This window comes from Bombus affinis, chromosome 18, assembly GCF_024516045.1.
Source record: "Bombus affinis isolate iyBomAffi1 chromosome 18, iyBomAffi1.2, whole genome shotgun sequence".
Lineage (NCBI taxonomy): Eukaryota > Metazoa > Arthropoda > Insecta > Hymenoptera > Apidae > Bombus > Bombus affinis.
In genome coordinates, this window is record NC_066361.1 from 2,140,527 (window position 1) to 2,152,012 (window position 11,486).

The 11,486-nt window shown below is 39.1% G+C and overlaps 1 pseudogene; it reads left to right on the top strand.

Annotated features, from left to right (window-relative positions):
• Positions 1-2,511: 2,511 nt before the first annotated feature.
• Positions 2,512-5,546, top strand: LOC126926496 (nucleolar protein 58-like; annotated as a pseudogene).
• Positions 5,547-11,486: the final 5,940 nt, after the last annotated feature.

The following is an 11,486-nucleotide window of genomic DNA, read 5'->3' on the forward strand; positions in this document are numbered from 1 at the left end:
CGAACAATGCATTTAGGAGTTCAAATTTATGGTGGGTCAAGCCGCGCGGGATGGAGTGTAGATGTCTTGCAAGGCGTAACAAGTAACGAATAATGATGCATATTAAAGTTATGCGCAAGTACCCATAAAGTGGTGAGACGTTCGGACAAGTTTGTTCGACGAAGATCAGCTACATACTCTGTTCCCGGGCGAAGAAATGAGCGCCTAAGTGGGTGAAAAAGGAAGGGGAAATAAAGAGAATACAAAGAGTTGGCGAATGTAAGGAAGGGAAGCTAAATATCAAAATAAGGAATAAGAAAAAACAAGCTACTTACGATAACACTGTTGCTAGTCATCTGTTCTCGGTGACAATTGTCTATACCACCGCCCTTGCCGAATATTTTAGCAGTTCTATTATATTTGAGCATATTATACTATATTTCGATGCACGCCATCTCTTCGACCACTTATTTCCGTGATTATGACTGAAGAACAAACAGAAGATACTTATCGTAAATTAAATTTAAGCAAGAAGAAACGTTTTGCGATGTTAACTCCAAATGGGAAAATATGTACATATCAGCATGGATCATGACCTCCCTATTTTTACATTAAGTGTTTTGAAAAGTTGTATTTCAAAGCATGGCATGGTTTTCGTCGAAGGAAATCGTTTCGTGGAAGGAAACTTCAAACAGTGAAACAGTCGAATTATATAACTTTGGAAGAATAATATAATTTAACATGAAAATATTAAAAAACTGAGTACATCGAAATATAATAGATACTTTACAAGAGAAGTAAAACATGAAACATTAATATAATTAACATAAGAAATCATTTATTTATTCTTGAATACATTTTATATGACGCGTGCTATCATTTTGTTATCTCAAATTTATCTTATATTTATATTTCTTTACATAATTTTTATAATATATTTATGAATTAGATGTATTTTCATAACTTATTTTCTACTAGCGATTTTTCACATGTTCAATGAGATATGTAGTATAGGAAGTGTATAAATATACATTTTTTATGTATCTTCAAACCCAAACTGCAATATCGAGCATGTTATCATTTTCCTGTGGCTTGTAAAGTGATCAACTGTGGTTGATAAGTTAATAAATTATAAAAATTTGTCGATTTGTACTACGATGTGCGGAGTGCGAGTAGTAACGATAGTGAACACACAATTGAATACCCAAACGACAAACTCCTGAGCTTTATACTTACTTTTACGTGGATCCAATCTTTATCGATTCCATCTGGGCCTCGACCGCTCTGGGTTATTTAAAATATAGGTAGAGGAATAGGAAAGAAAAGGCAAAGATATTTGAATATAGTGGATATGAAGTCTATTCGTTAAATATAGCGAACCGAGAGAGAACCGTGGAAAGACTTGGTCATTTGTGCGCTTCATGTGACGCTGGAGAGAAGAAAATAAAAAAGAAACGAGAGAGAAGAGATCAAAAGAATGAAAAATAAAAACTCTCTTTACAAAAGAAAAAAAAAGATTCACTATGCATATTATTTGCTTTACGTTATCGTTGTTCATACACACACACGGTTGAAAATCCTACGTACTGTCACCTCTCAATCGGTTGCAGATACGTCGTTGACGCCAGCTCTGTTTAGACTCTAGGATATCGCGCGGGAATATACGCGCTTTTTCTCATACCTATAGAAACGTTAACTCAAACTTGGCGAAACTACTTATAATATTTATATTAATATTTGTTTGATCTATTAGAATCGTTTTCAGATTAATGTTTATATGATACTCCATAATCCATACAATGATCTTCTTCAAGTAAATAATAGTTTAATATTTTTTGTAAAATGTGATATCGTTCAAAACAATCGCCTCTATGTAATGGTACATTGCAAAATTTACAGACAAAACATATCCTACTTATTTTCTATTTTAATTGTGTAAACTCTACATTGTTTTTGGGATTTTTTTACTTTGACCACTAGACATTATATTTATAAGTTTATGTTTCCCGAAATTTGATATCCTTCCTGGACGATCTAATCTGGATGTTCTCCTTGTCAGCACAAAAGTGTTTGTTGTACTAGATAAATCTTCATCGTTTTCCTTAGATTCGCAATCTTCTATCCACGAAATTTAAAGCTATAGCGGCATCTACACTATTAAAGCAGAGCCAACAAGAATATTAAAATGTTTAATCATAGAGATTAAATGAGAGTTAATCATAGAGAAAAATGAAATATAAACGAAAAAAGGAAAAACTCGACGCACTCGGCTCACGTTGTCATTTTCAACAGTACGACTATGTATATCGAAATAATACAGCACCAAGATCATCGGAAAACCGTAATAATATACATGGCCGGATAACTTAGAGCTACATCCTTGCGTGCAAAACGTGTACCTGCAATATCAATTTTAAAACACGAATATACGATTCTACAAGTTCCACTTTAACATATTTTGATTTTAAACAACGTTATATCGCAGCTGCTCTTTTAAAAATTAACAATAAATTTATTTTTATTATACGTTAATCCGTCTGCGTCCTCAAATCTCAATTTTATAGCGTGTTTATAACCGACACTACTGCCGCTCTTGTAGATACAACTGCTGCAGTAGAAGGTAAACTTTGTAAATCATTAAAGAAGATACTTAAAAGAACATTGTAATGAACTTCAAGAACAACTAGCTGTAGCTGACGCTAAGCTAGGTAATGCTATAAAGGATGAACTGAGTTTGTCTTGTGACAGTAATACTGCTATACAAGAATTAATGAGATGTATAAGAAGCCAGATGGATAGTTTATTGGCTGGTTTACCTAAAAAAGAAATAACAGCAATGGCATTGGGTTTAGCACATAGCCTGTCTAGGTAAAAATTGAAAGTTTCACCTGATAAAGTTGATACTATGATAATACAAGCTGTTTGTTTGTTAGATGATTTAGACAAAGAATTAAATAACTATGTTATGCGTTGTCATGAACGGTATGGCTGGCACTTTGCAGAACTTGGAAAAATTATTACAGATAATATAAAATTTGTTAAAACAGTAAAAGTAATTGGAACTAGAGAGAATACTATAAATTCAGATATATTAGCATATATTATCCGATATATTATCAGAAGATGTAGAGGAAAAAGTAAAAGAAGCTGCTGAGATATCTATGGAAACTGAAATCTCTGAAGATGATATTTTAATTATTCAACATTTATGCGATCAAGTTATTGAAATTTCTCAATATAGAACACAATTATATGACTATCTTAAAGCAAGAATAATGGTGTCGCGTAATAAATGACGAAGTGTTATTAAAAAAGGCGAATGAGCAATAGCCCAATTTGTATACTTTATTAACATTACAACTCAATTCTAAAATACAGACTGAACTAGGGCTGGCTAAAGTCTTGGCTTATATATGTTTTAATGTGGTGATGTTGAGGGGCTCGGTGTAGGTTATGATGTGGAAAAGAGTACGAAGGTCGGGGGTCAATGTCTTATCTATGATGATTCGGATTCGTTAAGGAAAGTGTTGGTTCGGAAGGTGAGGGAAATGGGCGTCGCTGTTAATTGGCTAAATTTTGAGTTGGTGGTTGGAAAAGGATGCTAACCACCCTTGAGAGAAAGTTGCTAACGGGAAGCATCGTACGTGCGGAAAACAGGTCCGTATTTTCCCGTATTTTCCGTGGTATGTGAAGGACAAATACTATTTGTTCCTTTAGAGAATCTTAGCTAAACAAATCGTAAGATTTATAGCGGGTCCTTGGACTAGCTGAAAATATTTCGTGAGGATGTGCCGACATCTGGCAATCATCTTGTCCGAAGGACAGGGTCTTTGCGTAGAACGGGACAGAAACCGTTGGAAAGTTTACTGTCCAGTGCCGCCATAGATGATTACCAGATGTCGACGCATCTCCATAGTACCTGTTCAACTAGCCCGAGGACCCATTATAAATCTTAAGATCTAGTTAATTTAAGTCTTTCAAACAGACAAACAGTCTTTGTCCCAACTACAGAAAGATAGGGAAAATTTATTTTTTTCACGAACAACGCTTCCCGCTAGCAACTTTCCCTCAAGGGCGCCTAGCATCCTCCTCGAACCACCAACATGGAAATTGGCCAATTAACAGCAACGTCTCTACGATCCGTGAATATTTCACGCTTTAACATATAGTCCAATTTAGACCTTGACGAAAATAATACATTCGCCATCCCGTTAACGGCGGATTCGTTATCGAACTTAAGACCATTGTCATTAGTGTCTAATCACCGTGGTTACCTGTCAATTCTGCAACATCCACACTTGTACTAATAATCATATTTGTACTAGTAAATATCTTCTCTATTGCATAACGACAATGTATAATCGAAAGGAAGATTCGTTACACGCCTCTAACCTTAATCATAATGAGAACCCGACATATATGGTAAATAACTTTTTTATGGGTTATAAACATTTTATTTTCTCTCTGTGATTTCTTAAACGATTGTTAACGAATTTCTTAGCTTTGAGGAAATGGCTGTTATCGCGATATGCATGACTTCCTCTCGTAACTTATGAAATAAGAAGATGATTAATTAGATATAAGAATTTAAATACCGCATCAGACTGAAATAATACAAAGTGTTCCATTCAGAATGAATATTAGCTTACTTAACTATGATAAATGTGTAAAAGAAATTTCTTTCACTTCTCAAATAAAATACAGTCGCTTTTCGTAAGCGTGGTGGGATCGACATCAATCGTACATATCGCTTGATTGGCGTCTGTAACACGATTATGCCGCGACTCAAATCCAATAATGTGATGAAACCTTTAGTTAGATACACAGTTCTGATAGTTTGGATAGTTATTTATCCGAACGATCCTCGAGAGATCGATCTGTTCTCATGCACTCTGATCCCCTTCCAACCAGTCTATTTACCTGAATTCGTTTAGCTCTATTGTGTATCAGTGCGCTACAAGTTGCCATCCAGAGTTTGATATCTCACAAAGACAATTGAACTTTCGTACGTTCGCGGGGAGACGCGATCTCGAAAAAGCGCGCCAACGGGAGTCGTAAATTCCCGTTACGATTTGACTAAGCGACGCCACGAATCGTTCGATCCCTTATTTCTTGTGCGATAGTTAGAGTAGTTGATTGAATATAACTCTGTTATTAACAGGTTACTATATATTTTGACTTATTCAACAGCTTTAGTGTGAAACAAGATTGAGTACTTGATATGACACCTACGAACGAGTACGATCTGAGGCTCCTTTCGTGTTCACGATGAGGATGACTTTTTTTGACTTGTACATTCTTGCTGTTTCTTGCACTGATTTCTGACTCGAGTTGATTTAGTCTGTTACTTGACTGTTTTGTTGATATAGACTAACTTAGAGCACAAGTTGATTGTTCTGTAGTCCCGAGAACAGGTGAAATTCGTTCTTATGTGATTACAAATGAGAAAGCTCGGTAAGGGTGTGTCCTTTGAACGAAGAACATGGATTCGTTGCACACACTTTTCGTCAGGAAAGTGAGGGTAACGATCCGCCAACGCCAACGAAGTTGGTTATAACCATTGGTTATGATCATTTTTTCCATTAGGTAACTACCTGCTTCCTCCGTAATTTGTAAGAACGTGCAATGGACCTAAGGACTTGAGGTGGTTAGGTAGTGATTAGTTTTCACAAACACCAGAGTATACCTAACTACGTAGTTTATTAGAATATACCCAATGCGTACACTAGTCGTACAATACACTTGTTGTCTCGGTTCGCGGTCACTAATAGATCGGCGCAAGGAGGTATCGCTTAATTGCTGCTGCTCGTGTCTCTCGATAACTCAGAATGCCTCGCTACCCTGATCGTTATATTTATATGCGTCGGAGTTGACGAAAAGCGTTGGGATTTTGAATTTTGAAGATGTTCTCGAAACATCCCAACGGATGCTGAGTTCTCGACCTTGTTTACAATTGTTGGCTTTTCGGATAGCTGACTCGAGGGTCTATGATCATGGCAAAAACGACGGATTTGGATAAACGATCGGTCACCGCCTAAGGTTGTCGGATCTATAATAAGCTCGTCTTTCGGTAAACACGATTTCTTGTGTAGCGGATTCACTGGGCGAAAACCGTTATGATTTTTACCGACGAGTACCGCTACAGACTATTTTAAGTACCAGCTATAAACCGAAAGTACTTGCAGGATTAAAGTTTTCTGCAAGCTAATAAGATTCGGTTTATGGCGGGGCCTTAGGTTTATCGAGGGTCTGTCTAATGGTACTTGGGCCTCGACGGGCAGACAATGAAGGACGTCGCGCGGACCATTTCACGCGACGTAACAACAATAATCGAGTCGATGTTGAATTAGCCGCAAAGTATTCGAACGAATTGAAACAGTGAAGGTATTGAAAAGATTTGACAAAAGTTGATTTTGGAATAAAGTATCGTAAACTAAGTTTTAGTTAGTTACATACTCGAATTTCGTATTTTTCAAATTATCGAATTTTCGAACATTTGAGATTAATTTAAATTCTGAGGATCAAATCATTTCATGAAAACTTTAATCATATATACGATGAAAAAATGTTCGTCGCGTTATTAAAGATGTTTGGAGTTTGATATTTAATTGATTCGCACAGAACACGTGGTCGACGCCTATGTCAAAGGAGCGTCGTTAGAAGTCGTACCGACTTAGCTTGTAGGAACTAGTGATTATACCTACTTAACCTTTCCTCAACACATCGTTCATAAAAATTATAGTATACAATAATATAAATTAATGATGTATCATATATGGCAATAGGTTTTTGTTCACTTTTAAGCTGAGTTTAAAATTAATGAAATTTTTAATAGCATTCGCAATAGGATGTAACGAACATGTTTAGAAACCATATTTATTGCCCATAAACAATACGTACACAATACGACGAAGTATTAAGTGTTCAAACACTCCAAACATTTTTCTTCCAACGAAGACAATTATTACAGTGGCATTTGACTGTCGACGTTTCCATTACCCGGCTCTTGTCGCACCTATCTAATCGTTACTCACGTTTCCAGATCGTTTGCCATCGCTTATGGACTCAATTTGTAAAACCCCATTTCCCCAATCGCTGGACAAAGAAACGAACAGAAGCGCAAGAAGAGACGCGAAGCTGATCGTATATAAATTGAGAAATAATCGGCTCAGTCAACGCTCGGGGACCGTAACTTTTCTCGACGAGTCGTATGTACATACAGTGTTAATCCAAATGTTTCCGAATCTTTTATTTTGTGATTTAATATTTTCATAATAATTTCTATAATAATAATATTTCTAATAAAATCAAGTAAAATGTCCATCTATATCTAATTATTGTAATTATTCCATTATTCTGACTACGATATGTAAAATTACTTACATACTTGGCTTTTGAGTCACTGTTAGAACACTCCTAAAGAAAATGAAGAAGTTGAAGCAGTGATATGTCTATGACAAAATATAAGACATTATTAATATCGGTAATACATAATAACAAACTTAAAACTTTAGCAACAATAAAGACTAAACTCTAATAAATATGTAAATTGGAACTCTAATATAAAAGTTTGAGAACAAAACATTAAGTGACATTTAATGCGTATCAGACAGTTTTATTGCACTTTGGGTAAGTTTAGTTAAGACTGTAAGACTTTATTTCAATTAGAAAAGATATTGGCAGCTTTCTAAATTATCAATCACTTTTATTATATAATTAACAATAATTCAAACAAAATATAATAAATAGACCAAATTGAAATACAATATGTAAAACTACTTACATTCTTCTTGTGCTCCTGCAGAAGCTTTGTCCGCTTGAGAGATGCACCGACTCTAAGACCGAAAAGGAATATTCAAATGAACGTAAAACATGATCACATTACCGCGACTGCCAAAATTATAATCGGCGAACAAGAACTCTAATGTCACGTACAAAATTGTTTGATAAAGTTTTATTATTTTCACGTGTGATTATTTTATTAAATTTAATCAAAGCGACCGTGATCATCGCGGAGCTGAGGGTGAGATGTGTCCGGGCCCGAAGACGGTACCTGAGGTCCTGCCGCTGGCGACGACGCGGCGAGGAAGAAGTGTCCTTGCGCCACCGAGCTTACCGCGTGCTAAGGCGCTCGCTGCAAAAGGAGACGAAAATCGCGAAGGACCGTGCCTGGTCGGAACTGCTCGAATCAGTCGAATCGGACCCATGGGGAAGGCCATACGGAACAATGACACGGAAACATTACGCGAAGGGCCCTCAGCCAACGGCGAAGATGGAACCGGCGCTGCTTCTGCAGATCATCGGAACGCTCTTCTCCCCGCAAGATCACAGTGCGGCAGAACAGTCGTGGGAAACAACCTGGAAGGTGGAATGAACAGACGACTGATAAGTCACGGAGGAAGAGCTGCGACCAGAAGAATGGCCTTCCGCGACGTGGTGCCGGGTCCGGAAGTAATCCCGGGCCGGATCTGGGGGGAAGTGATGGGGGTCGTGGCTCCCAAACTTCGGCGCCTCTACACGAGATGCTCGAGGGAGGGAGTCTACCCCCGGGCATGGCGGACGGCGAGGCTGATCATGCTCCGTAAAAAGGACTGACCGACGACTTCGCTGTCAGCGTACCGGCTGATATGCCTGCTGCAAGAGGTCAGCAAGCTCGTCGAGAGAGTGTTTGACGCCCGCCTGGAGCGGCACATGTCAGGGCGGGTGCCGGATTGGCGCGAAAGCCAGTAAATCTTCCGGAAGGGATGCTCGACGATTGCGGCGGTCAGACATGTGCGGACACTCATGGAGGACAGCGTGGCGCTGGCGAGCTCACTGGACATTGTCAACGCGTTACTTCCATGCCGTGGAACAGGATAGTGGCACTTCGAGGTTCCCAGCTACCTCTTGCGGCTGATTCGCGCCTACCTCGACGACAAGTGGATATATTACGCCAGTAGAAAGGGAGGAAAAAGGTGGCCCGTCGAGCGCGGCGTTTCGCAGGGCTCGGCGTTGGGACGGATCCCGTGGATCATCGCGTACGACGAGGTACTGCGTTGCCCACTGCCTCCGGGCGCGGTCATGGTGTGCTACGCGCACCACACTCTGGTCTTGGTCGGAGGTCGCGGATTTTACGAGACGTTGCGGATCGGCGAAGTCGCAACGGCCTGCGCGACACGGGCTGTGCGCGTACTGGGCCTGAGGGTATCCCCTACAAAGTCGGAAGCTATCTGATTCTTCGACAAGAACAGGCGAGGGACTCCTCCCCCCGGCCTGAGCGTAAGCATGGCGGGGGAGGCTGTCGGGGTGCCTGCGTCTCGTCATCGACAGCCAATGGACGTTCGAGCTGCACTTTGACTCCCTGATCACGGCGGCTGCTAACGCCTTGTGCGGCCTGTTGTCGAACATCGGCGGGGCCACTGGAATATCAGGCTGTCTGCCTCATCTGCGAGCGCGTTATGTTCGCAAAGGAGCGGGAAGAAAGGGAGAGAAAGAGAAACTCTCACCCTTGTAGGATAACGCGATGGCGGTCAGACGTCCTAGAGCCGCTTCATCGCCGTCCCAATGAACCGCGACTAGAAGAGGGGTTGGCGCTAGGGGCAATGACCTCCCCCTCCCCCTAACGCCAAATTCAACAGTCAGGGAGTTTTTAGGACTGGCTCGAACAAGAGGACGTAGGAGAAGGGTGCAATAGAAATAATCATAAGAAGTTCCTGGAGCACCCCTGTCATAAGCGTAAGATGGTCATCGTGGAGTTTTAGTCGGTAAGTGTCCGACACTACTCTGCTGTTGCCAGTTATTAGCAGCAGCGAAGTGTCCATAAGGATTTCCCCACATGCACGTACGTTGATTTTACATTGCAAAAATATTTTTTTATCATGTACACTACATCGAAATATCCATTCTTCCAATTTCATTTAATTTTCCATCCGTGTAAAAATGTCCTTAAATAAATGGAAATATCAACGTGAAGAATATGTAGGGGAGACATTACCGCCATTTCGAACACGATACGAAACCGTGTTGTTTTCCATGAAAAAATAGAGTTGGACGTCCAAACTTTTGTACGCTTATTTTTCAAAGAATAACGTCCCTGGAGTAACAGTTAATTTACCCAGTTCGCTGTTATAAGAAGTAAATGATAATTGTGATTTGTAGTTATACGTCAGTCTTCGCTAATTTTAACTGGGAAAACAAAGAAAGAACTGCACCAGGCCTAACAAAAAGTTTAGTCAAGCCACAATGTATATCGTCGAAGCGAAGTGTCTGATGAGTCATCAATATCCCAACGGTCCTATTCCCAACGGTCCTATTCCCAACGGTGAATGTTCGAAAAGAAGGCGTGCGTGGCAACAGTCGCGGACGCTTAACAAACGCGTGGATGATGGAGAAATTGTGGGGCGACGAAAAAAAAGAAGAGATTCATTCCGTTTCAAATAACGAAGTGCGAAAAGTTTGAAAATTTGAAGTCCATTGATATTTTCTCTGTAACATTTTTATTATCACAGCGTAGTGTCTCACGTTTTGACCAATCCAATGATTTTCATTCTTAGAAATACTTTGAATACGGAGAATTAAGAAATGTATAATGAAGGACGTAAAGAATGAAAATTAATTATGGCGGAGGAATCAATGAAGGAAAGTTATTTTGCTAATTACTATACGAATGAATATTCAAAATGTCGCGCAACGACTACTAAACTATTTAATTAACGTTAACCTTACCAGGCCTAGCCAAATGACTGGTTTAAAGATTTAATTTAAAATTGTACATTTATCGTTATTTCGTTTGTTCATCTAGCTTTATGTGAATTCTTACATTCTCCGACTAATTGATTTCTCAACTTTTAAAATCAGTTATCCGGAAACCTATTATCCGAATACACTAATATCCGAACGTTTTATTATCTGCAATGCTCTATTATCCGAACATATTTCCCAGTAACAATGCATTTTTTCCTTCGTTCGATTAAGTAACCAATATAGAGGATGTTAGGTCCTGTTCAAATTACGTACTTCTATTTCGTGTGTCTCAGAACAACCATTTGAAGGTGGTTCAACTACATTTTCTTGAGTTATCAATACTTCCTTCTGGGACTCCGATGGAAGTGTATTTACATCTTGCTTTTCAGTTACATGTTGCTCAGACCAAGGAACTGTCAAATTCGCCAACGGCATTATATTCGACGTTGTGTCATTATCTGTGAAATTGTAGATGTTTTCGTAAAATATTCTTGCGTGCGCGGTCGTCATAAATTAACGTTTAGTTATGTTACAAGAGCGCGACGTAGATCACCCTCAAAATGTAGTACGTTACGGGTATTCGCGGTAAATTGATAAACGTATCTATGACATATACTCTGGTACTTACTGATCACAGATAACTCTGATATTGATTCGCACGACTAACTGATAACTGATTAATAACTCGTTGGTAACTGACAGACAGTCGGTAGATACTCGTAGATTAGGAAAATATTGTATTCTTAAAATTTCATTGAATATTATTGTCATTAATCGCTTTGGGG